General features: G+C 40.9%; 1 long non-coding RNA gene across 1 annotated transcript; it reads left to right on the top strand.

Annotated features, from left to right (window-relative positions):
- The first annotated feature begins 2,260 nt into the window (after window positions 1-2,260).
- On the top strand, window positions 2,261-6,098 carry LOC107196223. The gene is made up of 2 exons (XR_003048628.1): window positions 2,261-2,367; window positions 5,645-6,098. It is a non-coding gene; the product is annotated as an uncharacterized LOC107196223 (long non-coding RNA).
- The last annotated feature ends 7,349 nt before the right edge of the window (window positions 6,099-13,447 follow it).

The raw sequence follows: 13,447 nt of genomic DNA, 5'->3' as shown, positions 1-13,447 counted from the left end.
CTAACATACTATATATGCTAATGCTCATCTCTCACTCAAACTTAAGCTCCATGAGGAATGATTTTTGTTATGTTTGTGGAACTATCCATGCCTGACCCCATAATAGGTGCTCAATAAATTTGTGTTGAATCAGTAAATAAATGGGTGAATTTACCATCATCATCCAGCAGTGATCTGTGCTACTGGATTACATGTAATAGGTATGGATGTGTTCACTAGGCTACTAAATGGGAGAAGCCTTGTGATGCCTTTTAAACCTCACCACCTCTAGGTCTCTTCCCTGGAAGGAGGGATGAGGTGTGTTGTAGATTTAGGTATGCGTGACTATTAGAATTATTTAGAAAGGCGATGGGGCAGTCGAATGTGGAGAGAAAAATCCAGAAAAGGGGAAATGGGAATTCCGAAGGCAGACCTATCCAAAATTAGTATTCCGGGCCAGCGCTGCTCAGAGTGTCACATGCCCACTTCAAGGCGGGGCATGTCATCGATGTGATTTCCTTAGAGACTCCAGCCCTGGATTTCTTGGCAGGACCAAGGTGACAGGTTAGCAGAACAGGAATCCATAGGGCCGAGAAAGGGAGGGGGTAAAGAAGCCAGGCCAGACAACTTGCTCTGATCCGGCAGGGGCAGGCACCGTGCTTGGCTAGTTAGGAGTTTGCAGCAGCTATTGCTATGCTGGGCCAAAGGAGTAAGAGGTCCGGGCCCGCGGTGCAGGGCGCGCCGCACGTCTCCCTCTGCGGAACATAGCGCGAGTGAGGGTGGCTGGGCAGCCCGCGCTGCTTCTGGTCTTCCTGCTGTCCTGGCCACTGCTCCCGAAAGGTGCCAAACTCCTGACCTTGTCCTTGGTTGGTGAGTGTTCGGAGCAGCCACGGAGCCAGCACATGAGAGGCGCTCCTTCCCTGCGGGGCAGAGAGGACCCCTCCTCTCTCCGAGCTGTCAGGTCGTGGTTGCAGAAAGCTGCGCCTAGGGAAAGCACCCGGGCTTCTAGGAAGCTGAGAGCAAGGTAGAAAGAACGCCCAGTTTGCCTAAGCCACAGTCCTACGATCAAGTCTCTGTAGATCTTATTCTTTAAAGCAAATCAAGACCCTCTCATCCCCACCCCAGGGGTCTTGACGCAAGCTACAGGTATCTCAAGGTGCCTGACTTCTAAGTGGAGCCAAGTTCAGGCTCAAAATAAGTACCTCCTGCAAAAATATTCACACTTAAAGGATCTTTCTAGTGTTAGGGGGGTTAGTTCCATCTCCTCTCCAAGATTGCCTCCTGGAGTCACTTTCTAGACACTTTCTGGTTTCACGGTAGCAAAAATTTCCAAAGAAGTGGACCCCAGGGATAACCCTGATTAGACTGTCTGCTATGAGAAGCCACATGCATACCACCTTGTGCAGTTTTTTTTAAAGAGCATAATTAAGGTATGTGACACATTATAATGTAGGCTATTTCCCAGGGAGAGGAATACCTTAAGCTCTAAGCCCCCCGAAGCTTATCTCACTGACGTGGATCCTGTGGGTCACCAGGCAGGGAAACTGTAGAGGGGGGCTGCTACAGATGAGGGCTCAGAGAGCCAGCAATTAACTTGAATGAGGACTCTGAGAATTCAGGGCAGAGTTGCTAGAATAGGAAAGGAAGAGAGGGACGAAGCTTTCCTTTTGCTCACCATCTAGCCAGGGGTATTCCGAAGCTTACCTGGATGAGGCTTCCTTGTTTCCCAATCCACCCTGGCTTTTCTCTCCATGGACCTCACAAAACTGAACTTGTTCCTAGGGGGAAGCCATTATTTACTGAGGGACAGGGTATCTCAGATGCTTCAAGATCATGGGCGTGATGTGACCCTAGTTCAGCAGAATGAACTTATTTCAACATCGGATATCATATCTTCTTATTCTGTGGACTAGTGTTGTCTAACAGAAATACAACATGAGCCACAAATGCAAGCCCCGTAATGTAATTGTTACTATTCTAGAAGCCACACTAAAAAATAAAAAGAAACATCGTACTAATTTTAATAATAGGTTTTATTTAACCCAATATATCCAAAGTATTTCAACTGTAAACAATATAAAAATTATTAATTCGTTTCACATTTGCTTTTATTAAATCTGATGTGTATTTTACAATTCACACTATCCACATTTCAAGTGCTCATTAGCCTCATATGGCTAATGGCTTCCATACTGAACAGTAGTGTTTAGACCTTCCTTCCCTAGATGATAAGCTGTAAGTGCTTAATTAATTTTTCTCTTCTGTCTCTTCTTAGATTTTAAAAAGGAGAAAAAAATACCAAATTATCAGTTGGTCTCCTCCTGAAAACTGTTAACAGGAATTCAAGAAAAATTTTGATTTATTTTTGAAGGAAGCTTTGCTGGGGAGGTAATACTTTGTTTTGTTTGATTTTGTTTTTTCTTTTAAATAAAAATAAAGCAATTATTTGAGAAATATGAACGAATGAGCAATATGTCAATCATTCTTGAACCAATCATTTAGACAGTCTTGAGGCTGTGGCATTCTGGTTAACATTCCCAGCCTGTTTGGCATTCAAGCTTGAATAAGTAGATATTATTATTAGAAACCAGGTGGAATCTCACCCTAAATATAAATTTTAAAAGACTCCTCACCTTCTCTCTTTGCTTTTAATGTCTCCAGCTCAGGGACAGTGATGGGCAACTCATCATTTCATTGTTGGATAAAGTCACAGTAACTCAATTTTACTTCCTTCTGTTCCTGTCTCTTCTCATAAATTTTTTGATATTGGGTCACTTACAAAAGTTCGTTTTTCCAGAACTGGAATCTGGCCATTTAAGATTCAATCCATTACAGAACTTGAAGACTCACTCTCAGACTCGCAGAGAGTAAGTCACGAGGCTCCTAGAAATGCCACTCATCTGAAACTCAAAATAACAAGGAACTACTCATCTTAAGCAGGAAGTCATAGAAATGAAAATTACACCTGTCTATATTAGTTAGAATATCCTTGCTCTTCCCTCATTTCTGCATAAAGCTGCTACTCACCAGTCAAGGCATTTCTTAAATACTGCCTCCTCCATAAAACCTGTTCTATTTACCTAATTTCTTCCTCTAAACTTTCTATACCACTGACTTATTATTTAGTTTTGCGCTTTATCTTTTTCATTAAAAAAATTTAACGGGGACTTAATAAGTGCTAGGCAATGCAGGTAGTAGAGATGGATGGAGAATGAAAGAGATTGAAAAAACAAACGCCCTTACTGCCCAACTCTTCCCTCTGTTCTGTCCTCTAACTAGATTGAGCAGGGAACATACACTTTTAGAGTACGTTCCACAAGGCCCAGCACTGTGTTTCTGCCAGTCTTTTCTCTTCCCCCACGTTAAGTTAATGTTTCTATTTTCATGTGCTAATTTCCAAAAATTTATAATGTATGCCTGAATGTCTCAAAACTATCCCATATGTTACTTTAAAAGTTTTTTAAAGCTCAATTTAAAAAATCCCCACTGATTTATATTAAATTGGTATAGCGCACAGACTAATTACTGCTAGACTAATTAGGTTGTTTCTGCACTTTCATAATGCCTAGTTCTTTCTTTTGAAGTACTTAGAAAACTCATTAATGTTTAATTAATTATTTGTAATGATTTGTTCAACATATGCTTTCCCTGTCAAACTATAAGCTTCATGAGGACAAAGGTCATAATTTTCTTGCTCATTACTAAATCGACAGAATCTATTATAGTGTGGAGCACATAGTAGCCAACAAGTAAACATTTATTGTACTATTTAAAGATCAAGATTTATTAAAATACTAGATTAAAGTATAAGTCACATTTTTCTTGACCAGATTTTTACTATTATCGAAACCTTTCTTGCTATCCCAGATATAATTAGAAAAATTACCCTGATTTGAGCATTGAATTCAAGATGCCTCCTTAGACTAGTCTCTTTCTGGCTTAAGCTACCTATCTGGTGTGTGGTTTTTTGTTTTGTTTTGTTTTGTTTTGTTTTGTTTTGTTTTCCCCAATGATCCAATCAGAGCACCCTCATCAAACATACGATAGCCTAAACTGACTGCACATTTGATCACATTTATCTTCTCCTCTTAATCACATGTCCTTTTGGAAGAAGCATGCCCTGCCCTCACACTACTGAGATGACAAAACAACTTCCTCTCTCCGGTCCCCAATAATTATCAGCAATTATCCTCACAGAAAAAAATTTCTTTACTGAAACAGAATTTTAACAACTTTTGTCCCAACACTAGTTCATTCTATCTTATTTCTCCTGAACCAGTTTTAAATATAGTTGAACCATTTAAAAATATGTGACTGGTGGTATACCCTGTTCTCTTACATTAGGGTAAATGCATTTTTGCCTTCTCTCTCCCTCCAAAACAGTAATTCTCAACCCTGCCTGTACATTATAATCAGCTAAGGGACTTTAAAAGAATGCTCATGTCTGTGTCTCACCTTCAGAATGTCCTATGTAAATTACTTATGGTGAAGTCCAGGCATAGATGTAATTCTAAAGCTCCCCAGAAATTGGAGTAGAGACCTTGCCCCTCCCAACACACACACACACACACACACACACACACACACACACACACGTCATGTCTCTGTCTCCTCTCCCTCACATCACCGCCAGAGGGCACAGGGCAGGGCTCTCCTCAGAGTTCTCTCTGTGTCAGGCCTTCACTTTAGCAGAAGGTAATTATACAGCTGATTGCGTCATTCAGTTCATGAATTGACTGCCTAGTTCCTGTCCAGGGGAAGTGGGAATATTGCTTTTCCGCCAGTACCCTGGGTCCTGAAATCGTCAGTATAGAATCCCTCAGCTGGGGTATTTGTCAAGTGCTATATAAACAGTAGCAAATATTTAAACACAATTAAAAGGAAAGCAAATAAATTCCCAATAAAATGAAGTAAAACCTTAAGTAAAAGCCGATACAGGACATTAATCCTCAGCAGGGTTTTATAAATCTGTATCATAGAAGAAGCCCTAAGGGTGGGGAAAAGTATGAAGTCCTTACTCACTGGACTTTAAGAGGGAGCCCCAGGCAGCCATGGCCTTTTTTAAGGATTCGCTGCCATCGAGTATGAAGACATTCGTTGGCTCAATAGTTGAAAGAAAAAGACCGGCGAATGTCACAGGAACACAGCTTTTAGAGTGGTTCGTCCAGTGGAAAATGCTGTCCTCCATTTGTGTTCACAGGACCCTGTCATAAATGGTTACATACACAGGAAAACATGTCGTACACATGGATACATTTGAGAGCAGAGTATAATTGAAGGTCATACAGAGCATCATAAATGAGCTTCAGCATTCAGCCAGTAGAGAGAGATCAGAGACACCAGCCATAGCTGTAAACATCTCCCAGAGTAGGATGGGCATTGAAAGATGTGTAGGATACGGGGAAGAAAGAAAGAGGGAAGAAAGCAAGAACCTTCTGAGCATCAAAAAGAATTATAGTGAAGACAAAAACAGGAAATTGCATGGTGGAGTTAGAGGTAATAAAAACACCAGTATGTGAAACAGAAGGGTCTCAGGCAAGAGTAACACAATAGGCTGGTTGCTGCCAGAAGTGCTTTTTCTTCTCGTGCTAAGATTCTTGTGTGTGTTTTCAGATGAACACTTCCTGTGAATATTAAATATCTCTCACTTTTTTTTTTTTTACAGAAACTCATTTACAAACCATTTGAAGATAATGGAGCTATATGCAACTCATTGTAGTCATTTGTTAAGAAGTACAGCTATCATGGGCCTCTTAAAGAAGGAGAGTTTCGACCTAGTGAAGATTGACGGCATAGATCGCTGTCCTTTCCTGATAGCTGAGACACTTGGAAGGCCGTTTGTGACCATCCGTCCCATCCCATTTGGAGTTATGAATTTTGGGCTGCCTGAGGCTGTGTCTTATGTTCCAGCATTCTACTCCTCCCTCACAGATACATGGATCTTTGGAACCGAGTGAAGGCCAGTGTTAGCTCATCTTCAATTGAAAGCAGAGCTGTGGATTATTAATTCTGACTTTGCCCTTGATTTTGCCCGTCCCCTGCTTCCTAACACAGTTTATATTGGAGGTTTAATTAATACCTCAAATAAAACTTTAGCGCTCCATTTGGACGTGAGGAAACATCCTCAGGATGGTGCATTTAGTGCAGAGATAGCAATTATTCAGACACAGGGTCAACGTAAGTTTATCTTTTAAAGAAATTGCTAAGCAGTGTTCCAAGGTGATTGTATAATTTTTTACTGCCCTTAGCAACACCCTAGAGTTTCAGTTACTCCATGTCCTTTCCAACACTGGATGTTGTCAGTCTCAATTTTAGCTTTTCTGGCGAGTGTGAAATGGAAGCTCCAGTTTCAATTTTTATTTCCCTGATATTCAATGATGTTAAACATTTTTTCATGTGTTAATAGCCATTCTTACATCTTCTTTTATGAAGTGTCTGTTGATCTTTATCTCATTGTTAGTTAGTTTGTCTTTTTTATTGCAGATTTGCATAATTTCTTGGATAAAGATGTTCCATATAAAGATCTTTTATCAGATATATGCACTGTGAATATGGTTCCCAATCTGCAGGTTGTCTATTCAATTTCTTGCTATTGTCTTTTGCTGAACGGAAGCATTTATGTTCGATGAAGCCTAGTTTATCAATTTTTTTCTTTTATGATATAAGAAATCTTTGTCTGTTTCCAGGTGATCAAGATATTCTCCTCTGCTTTACTTTTCTATAGACTTTATAGTTTCAGATTTTACATTTAAGTCTCTGATCCATCTTGGGTTAATGTTTGTGCTTGGATGAAGTTAGGGGTCTAGGATTTAAAAAAGTCATAGTAAATATTCATTTGTCCTTTCGTCTTCTGATTTCTCTAAGACACAGTACCAAGTGCCTGGTCCATAGTACTTGCCTCCTAAATGATTGCTTCAGTTATGAAATGGGTGGGGATAGTGAGAAACCCAAATCTCATCTTGTCTTCTTTTCTAACTAATTGCTACTTTCCAAGCCCTATAGCTTTATTAAATACAGAGCTTATGTTCCATCTTCTCAACCTCAGCCTCCAGAAGCCATACCCAACCCCAATACTACAACCTCTCGTTTGAACTCAGCCAACAACCAACTTACAATGTCTGCTTTGCAGGTTTCACTAAGTGGTTCTTATTGGCTGCACATTAGAATCACTTGTGGAGCTTTTAAAAAATATCAATGCTAGGGGCGCACTCCCAGATACTAATTTAATTGGTCTGTGGTGCAGCCTGCGCATTGAGATTATTAAAAAGTTCTCTAGATGATTCTAATTTTTAGCCGAGTTTGAGAACCACTGGCTTAGAAAAATACCAGGGAAGGTTTGAGAGGGTCATGCCTGATCCTGGGTCCAGAGCTATAGTAGGAGGAATATTTCTGACAACCAAATATTTTATTCCTTACAGAAACAAAGTGATATATGGGAATAGGGAACTCTAAAACAGTTGGTTGTGCTTCAGATATCTCATCAGTTATATATGCTGCTTTGTTGTCGGAGTATCTCCCAGCCCAACCTTGGAATATATATAGCTCCGGTGAGTTATACCCTGCCTCACTGGTGCTTCAGGATTATGCAGGTCATGTTCTGCATTAGTCTTCCTCAAGGTGTGGTCCTTAGCCCATCTTTGCCAGGTTCTCTTGGGATGCTTGTTAAAAATATAGATTCTAACCTCACCCTAGACCTACTGAATCAGAATCTTCAGATATGTATCCTGTTAATTTACATTTTTAACAACACTCAAACCGCTTTTATGCAGACTACATATTCGAGAATATAAGATTGAATGTGAGGGCACCATTCTTTTTTTACTCTTCCCTCCATAGTCTGTGCTGTGTCCCTAACTGAACCAACAAAATGAAAGATATTTGTATAATGAATTCAGCCTATGAATATTCTAAGAGAAATATATGAGAATCATCATTCTCCCTAAACGTTGGTCTATTTTGGTGTTGTGTAGTAGAAAGACTCAGGCTTTAGGGTTAGACACAGCTCAAATCGAATTCTGATTCTGTCATTTATTTGGTATATTCCTTCAAACAAGTGACTAGTCTTCTCTGAGCCTCAGTTTGTGGGGGTATAAAAGAAAAATAACCTTAGCACTCAGGATTGTTGAGGAGATTGGATGAGATGTTTTTAAGAATTCTGTTAAAGTGCCTGGCACATGTTGGGCATGACTAAGTGGTACTGGTCATTATTAATACTAATGTTACATCTTACCCACGCCTGGTTAACAGCGACAGGAAAACGAGACACATGCTAGTATTAGCAGACATGGCTGCTGCTTGCAGAGGAAGGATGCGCTTACCCAGAAGGTCATTCTGAGGGATCCAGTCCACAATTTTCACATTTGCCGCCAATTTGACATCTTTGGGCCATTGAATGATGATATCAACCTCCTGAGGTATTTACAAGCCACTGCATAAATTTAACAGAGTGATGTAACTGTTCATTTTTAAACCACATAATTACAATCACCAGAAATGACAGCCTACTTAATTATTTACACTCATGATGAAAAATTTTACATGTCAATTAAAAATTTATTCTCCTAGAAGTATTCTGTAGGTTTAGTTGAGAAAAATGTTTGAAGATCACAAATTTCTGTTAGTGGCTTCCACAAAAAGAGGGTTATTTTTTTGTCCATAGAAAAATAAAAGAGAAGTAGGCAACTGTTGGCATTGGTTCAATAGCTCTACAGTGTCAGGAAGAATGCGTTTACAATTCTCGCCCTTTACCTCATGGCTGCAAATGGCTGCCCAGCTCCACATATCACATTCATGTTCCAAGGAGGACAAAAACGGGGAAGGTACAGTATGAGCTACAGATATACCTTTGATTTAGAAATAAAAGTTTTTCCAGAATTATCTTCCTCCCTCCCTCCAGCCAAGAGGCTTCTGTCTTCACCATGTAGAATTCAGTCACCTGGCTAATGAAAGCTATAAGGAAAGCTGAAAAATCTCTTCCTTGGCAGCGCAAAGGACCAAAAAACCCTCCATAATGCTTGACCCATCGTAGCAGAGTTTTTGTGTTCTGGCCTATATATATATCAAAGCAGTAAGCGGCCTTGAACATGATCAAAATAAAATATCGTCTCTTGCTTACAGTCTCTGGCTGGGGCTGAGAAAGGACCTGGCACCAAGGTGGCCTCAAGTACAGTAGGGACCACAGACAGGGAAAGGGAGAGCATGCGCTCCAGCCTCGGTTCCTGTGCAGACAGAAATGGCAATGGAACGGTGGCTGTGGACTCCAAGGAAAGTGCAGAGATCAAGGAAAAGAGCACATAAAACCCACATCTTCCTGTTAGGTAGAAAACTAAACATCAAACTTTAGCAGAGCTATTTACTGAACTCCTGCTACAAAGCTTTGTGGACAATTAGCGAGTCCGGAAAAGTAGTACAGAAAAGAGAAAAGGGCCACGGAAGGCCCAAGGATGGATGGAACTGTGCCCAGAAAGAGAAAGCCCACATTCCATGTGAAGGTTCTGTAAGAGAGTTCATGTGGGTAGAAGCTTCGACAACAGGAAAGGGACACAAAAGCGTGAGGGGCCCAAGGTAACAGTCTTGGAAAGGCTTCATTTCTGAGGGAAAGGAAGAAAATAGGGAAGGGGAGGCATTCTTTGGATACTGAATGATGAGAAAAGAAGCAACCTGGAAAAATGTAGGGTCCTGCAGGACAACAGGAAACTGGAAGCTCGGACAATACAGACCCCTAACCCATCACCAAAAAACAAAAGCCATATGTTAACGAGACTGTAGTTGCAGATTATTTGCTATAGAATTCTGCATATCATTAGATGTCCTGGATATCTACAGCATTGAGTATGTTATGAAAGGGAACATGAACGAAATAGTGACTCTTTACACAATGAAAAAGATTCAGTTAAAAATATATGTACAATAGATGTAAAGACCCATGTCTGACATGTTTCGTACCTATCAAAAATGAGTATATTTAGAATATTTTGCCAGACTGACAATTTCTTCCTGATCAAATTGTGAAATGGCATATTGAAGTTGTGGGAAATGGCACCATTAACTGGTTTCCAAATGGATTGGGAGCATGGAAACTAAGAAATGAAAGAAATTATGGATATTTACCCTTTAGGAAAGATATGACCAAATATCTCTTTTTTTCATTGATAACCTTAGCTATTCGACAGTCGAATGAATAATTGAAACGTACCTATTCTCGTAGACTTGATTCAAAGATGATTTCTGGTGTTTGCATGCCCTGTCCTTTTTAGTGCTAACATTATAAGGAGCAGAATTAGAATATGTCCTCAGCTTGTGTTTCAGGAGACTCTGGAAAGATTCCCCAGGCCTTTGTCGCCGTGATGCTCATTCAGAATTCTGGTCTCAGCTTCAGAATTTCACATCTGCTGAAGAAGACCTGGTCTTGGAGAATTAGGACAGCAGTCCCTTTTCGTGACTAAATGACATCTTTCAGAGGTCCTAGGAGAAATCCCTGAATGGTAGGTGTATTTCCCTTGCGGATTTGCTTCCGGCGTGTAGAAAGAAAGTACTGCTATGGGAATGGACACTGTTTCCAGAGAGTAGTGTCTCTTGAACTGAGGACACCAGCAGATATTTTAAGAGGGCACCTGGGGCAGTGGGCGCTGGAGAGGGCACTGGTAGGTAACAGGAGCAGTTAGACTGTCCGTGGAGTTCCCTAAGTTGAGGGAAGAGTCCCTAAAACTCTGGAGATGGGTCCCAGTCACGTGGAAGTAGAGCTGTCATTGACCTGATTTCCTCAGTCCAAGCATTGCTGGTTCAGCGTTTTTCTATCTTGAGAGTATGGTGATTATGTGAACAGAGGGATTAAAGATCAGCTCACCATCCGGTCCCACCCGCGAGTCCTGGTTAGGGAGGGGAGGGCAGAATACCACGGGGCTTGCATCCAGAGAGGAGAGGCAGAAGAGAGACCAGGCTGAAGAGAAAACAGGAGGGATCCATCTTTAATCTCTTCCCAGGCTCCCACCAGTGTCTTTTCTTCACTGCCTGCGTGCCAGCTGTTGGGAGAGCACGCAGGTGCAGGGCACACGACACTGCGCTCCTGTCCCTTACTTCTACGAGAGACAGCATGTCTGGGCAGCGGGAGCCGCTTCTACTGCTTCTAGCTGGCCTCCTTCTACCTGAGCTCCTGCTCTCAGAGGCAGCCAAAATCTTTACTATGACCTTGCTTGGTGAGTGAATGGCCAAGGAATTGAGAGACGGGTGACTTGCCAGGGCTCAGGCAAACAGATGGTAGTCAGAGGATCATTCCATGTGCTTTTCCAGACTGGGCAGGGTTGTTGCCCTGGCTGGAGGATGAAGAGTTGCGTGCCTTTGTGGAGGGATAGGGGAGAGAGATGGGTGTCTATATCTCCCACCCCGAGGTGGAGAAATAGTTCTAGAGAAAACAAATACCCTTTCCTCTCTGCTCAGAAAGCACTCCCCATGATGCCAGCCTGGGCAGACTGCACCGTGGCTGAGGAGTGGACCCTGCATATATGGGTCTCTCTCAGCGCCCCCTTTTCTTTCACTCCTGCTGCTGGAAGTGTTTGTAGGACTCACGTAACTGTTAATTCTGCATTTTGTGGATTCAGTTTTATTTCCTATATTTTTTTGAACCCAAGTGAATAGAAGAGGAAAAGGAAAAACTGTAGCAGGATAGAGGGGTCATGTAGAATGGAGCTTCCCTAAGATTTTACTTCGGTGGACGGTGGGTGGGCTCTTAGATCACTTTAGATCACTAAGAATCAGGGGATCTTTGAGCGGAAGGAATCATAAATCACCCAATTCAGGTCGGGGAAGAGAGGTGCCTTTTGCAAGAGCACAGCAGACCTTCCTAACGGCAAACCTCTGGAAGTTACTGACGTTTTCCTCTCACCCTCGGACCATTCTCTCCCAAGCTGCCAGTCTCAGGCCCTTTCCAGGGAGGAGTCTTTAAGAAACCCTGGAACTCCACACCATTTCAAATCTTTTGTTGTCATTTTGACTATATTGCGAGGCTGTACATTACATCCCCATGATTTATTTTATAATTGGAAGTTTATACTTCTTAATCCCGTCCCATTCTTTGCCCATCCCCCCACCCCACCCTCTGGCACTCATCAGTTTGCTCTCTGAATCTCTAAGTTTATTTCTGTTTTATTTTGTGTTTTCTTTCTTTTTTTTTTGATCCTACATATAAGTTAAATCATACAGTATTTGTCTCTTCTGATTTATTTTACTTTACATAACACTCTCTAGATACATGCATCTTGTCATAAGTGAAAAAATTTAATTCTTTTTTATGGCTGAGTATTTAATACACTATTGTATTTTATATTTATACACACCAAGACATTTTTGTCCACTCAACTATTGATGGACATTTCGGTTGTTCCCAAATCTTGACTATTGTAAATAATGCTGAAATGATCGTAGGGATGCATATATCTTTTAAAATTATTGTTTTTCATTTTCTCCAGATCAATATTCAGAAGTTGAATCACTAGGTCACACAACAGTTTTATTTTTAATTTTTTTGAGGACTATCCATTCTGCATAATGGCTGCACTAGTTACAATCCCACCAATAGTGCATAAGAGCTCCCTTTTACTCCACATGTTTGCCAACACTTGTTATTTGTTGTCTTTTTGGTAATAGCCATTTTAACAGGTGTAAGGTGATCTCTCACTGTGGTTTTGATTTGTATTTCCTTGATATTTAGTGACATTGACCATCTTTTCAAGTGTTTGTTGACTATCTGTATGTCTTCTTTGGAGAACTATCTATTCTGGTCCTCTGCCTATTTTTATATGGATTGTTTATGATTTTGAGTTGTATGAGTTCTTTATATATTTTGAATATTAACCCCTTATGGGACATATTATTTGCAAATATCTTCTCCCATTCAGTAGTTTGCCTTTTTGTCTTGTTGATGGCTTCCTTTGCTGTGCAAAAGCTTTTTAGTTTGATGTAGTCCCACTTGTTTAACATTCCTTTTCTTGCCTTGGTCCAAGCTACATATCTGAAAATATGTTGCCACGACTAATATCAAAGGGTTATTGCATATGTTTTCTTGTAAGAGTTTATGGTTTCAATTCTAACCTTTAAGTCTTTGATCCATTTTGAGTTTAATTTGTATATGGTGTAAGAAAGTGGTCTAGTTTCATTTTTTTTTTTTTTTGCATGTATCTGTCTAGTTTTTCCAACGCTATTTATTGAAGGGACCGTCTTTTTCCCACTGTGTCATTGTTAATCATTCTGATTGTTAGTAGAGATGAAGCAAAAGAGCTTCCTCAGTCCTTGGAAGTATATGTTCTCCTGCCACAGATTGCAGAGGAAGCTGGTTCGTGCAGGGCTAGACACCCCGTCTCTGCTCCCGAATGCTGTGGGCTCACCAGGACCCCTCTGTGATTGAAAGCATGTGTCGTCACCACCCTCTTTCCGGTTCTCAGGTTTTACATGGACTCAAATGTGGGCCAAAGAT

This window comes from Pteropus alecto, unplaced genomic scaffold, assembly GCF_000325575.1.
Source record: "Pteropus alecto unplaced genomic scaffold, ASM32557v1 scaffold338, whole genome shotgun sequence".
NCBI lineage: Eukaryota > Metazoa > Chordata > Mammalia > Chiroptera > Pteropodidae > Pteropus > Pteropus alecto.
The sequence above is the reverse complement of the archived record's forward strand: the minus strand, read 5'-3'. Positions and strand labels throughout refer to the sequence as shown.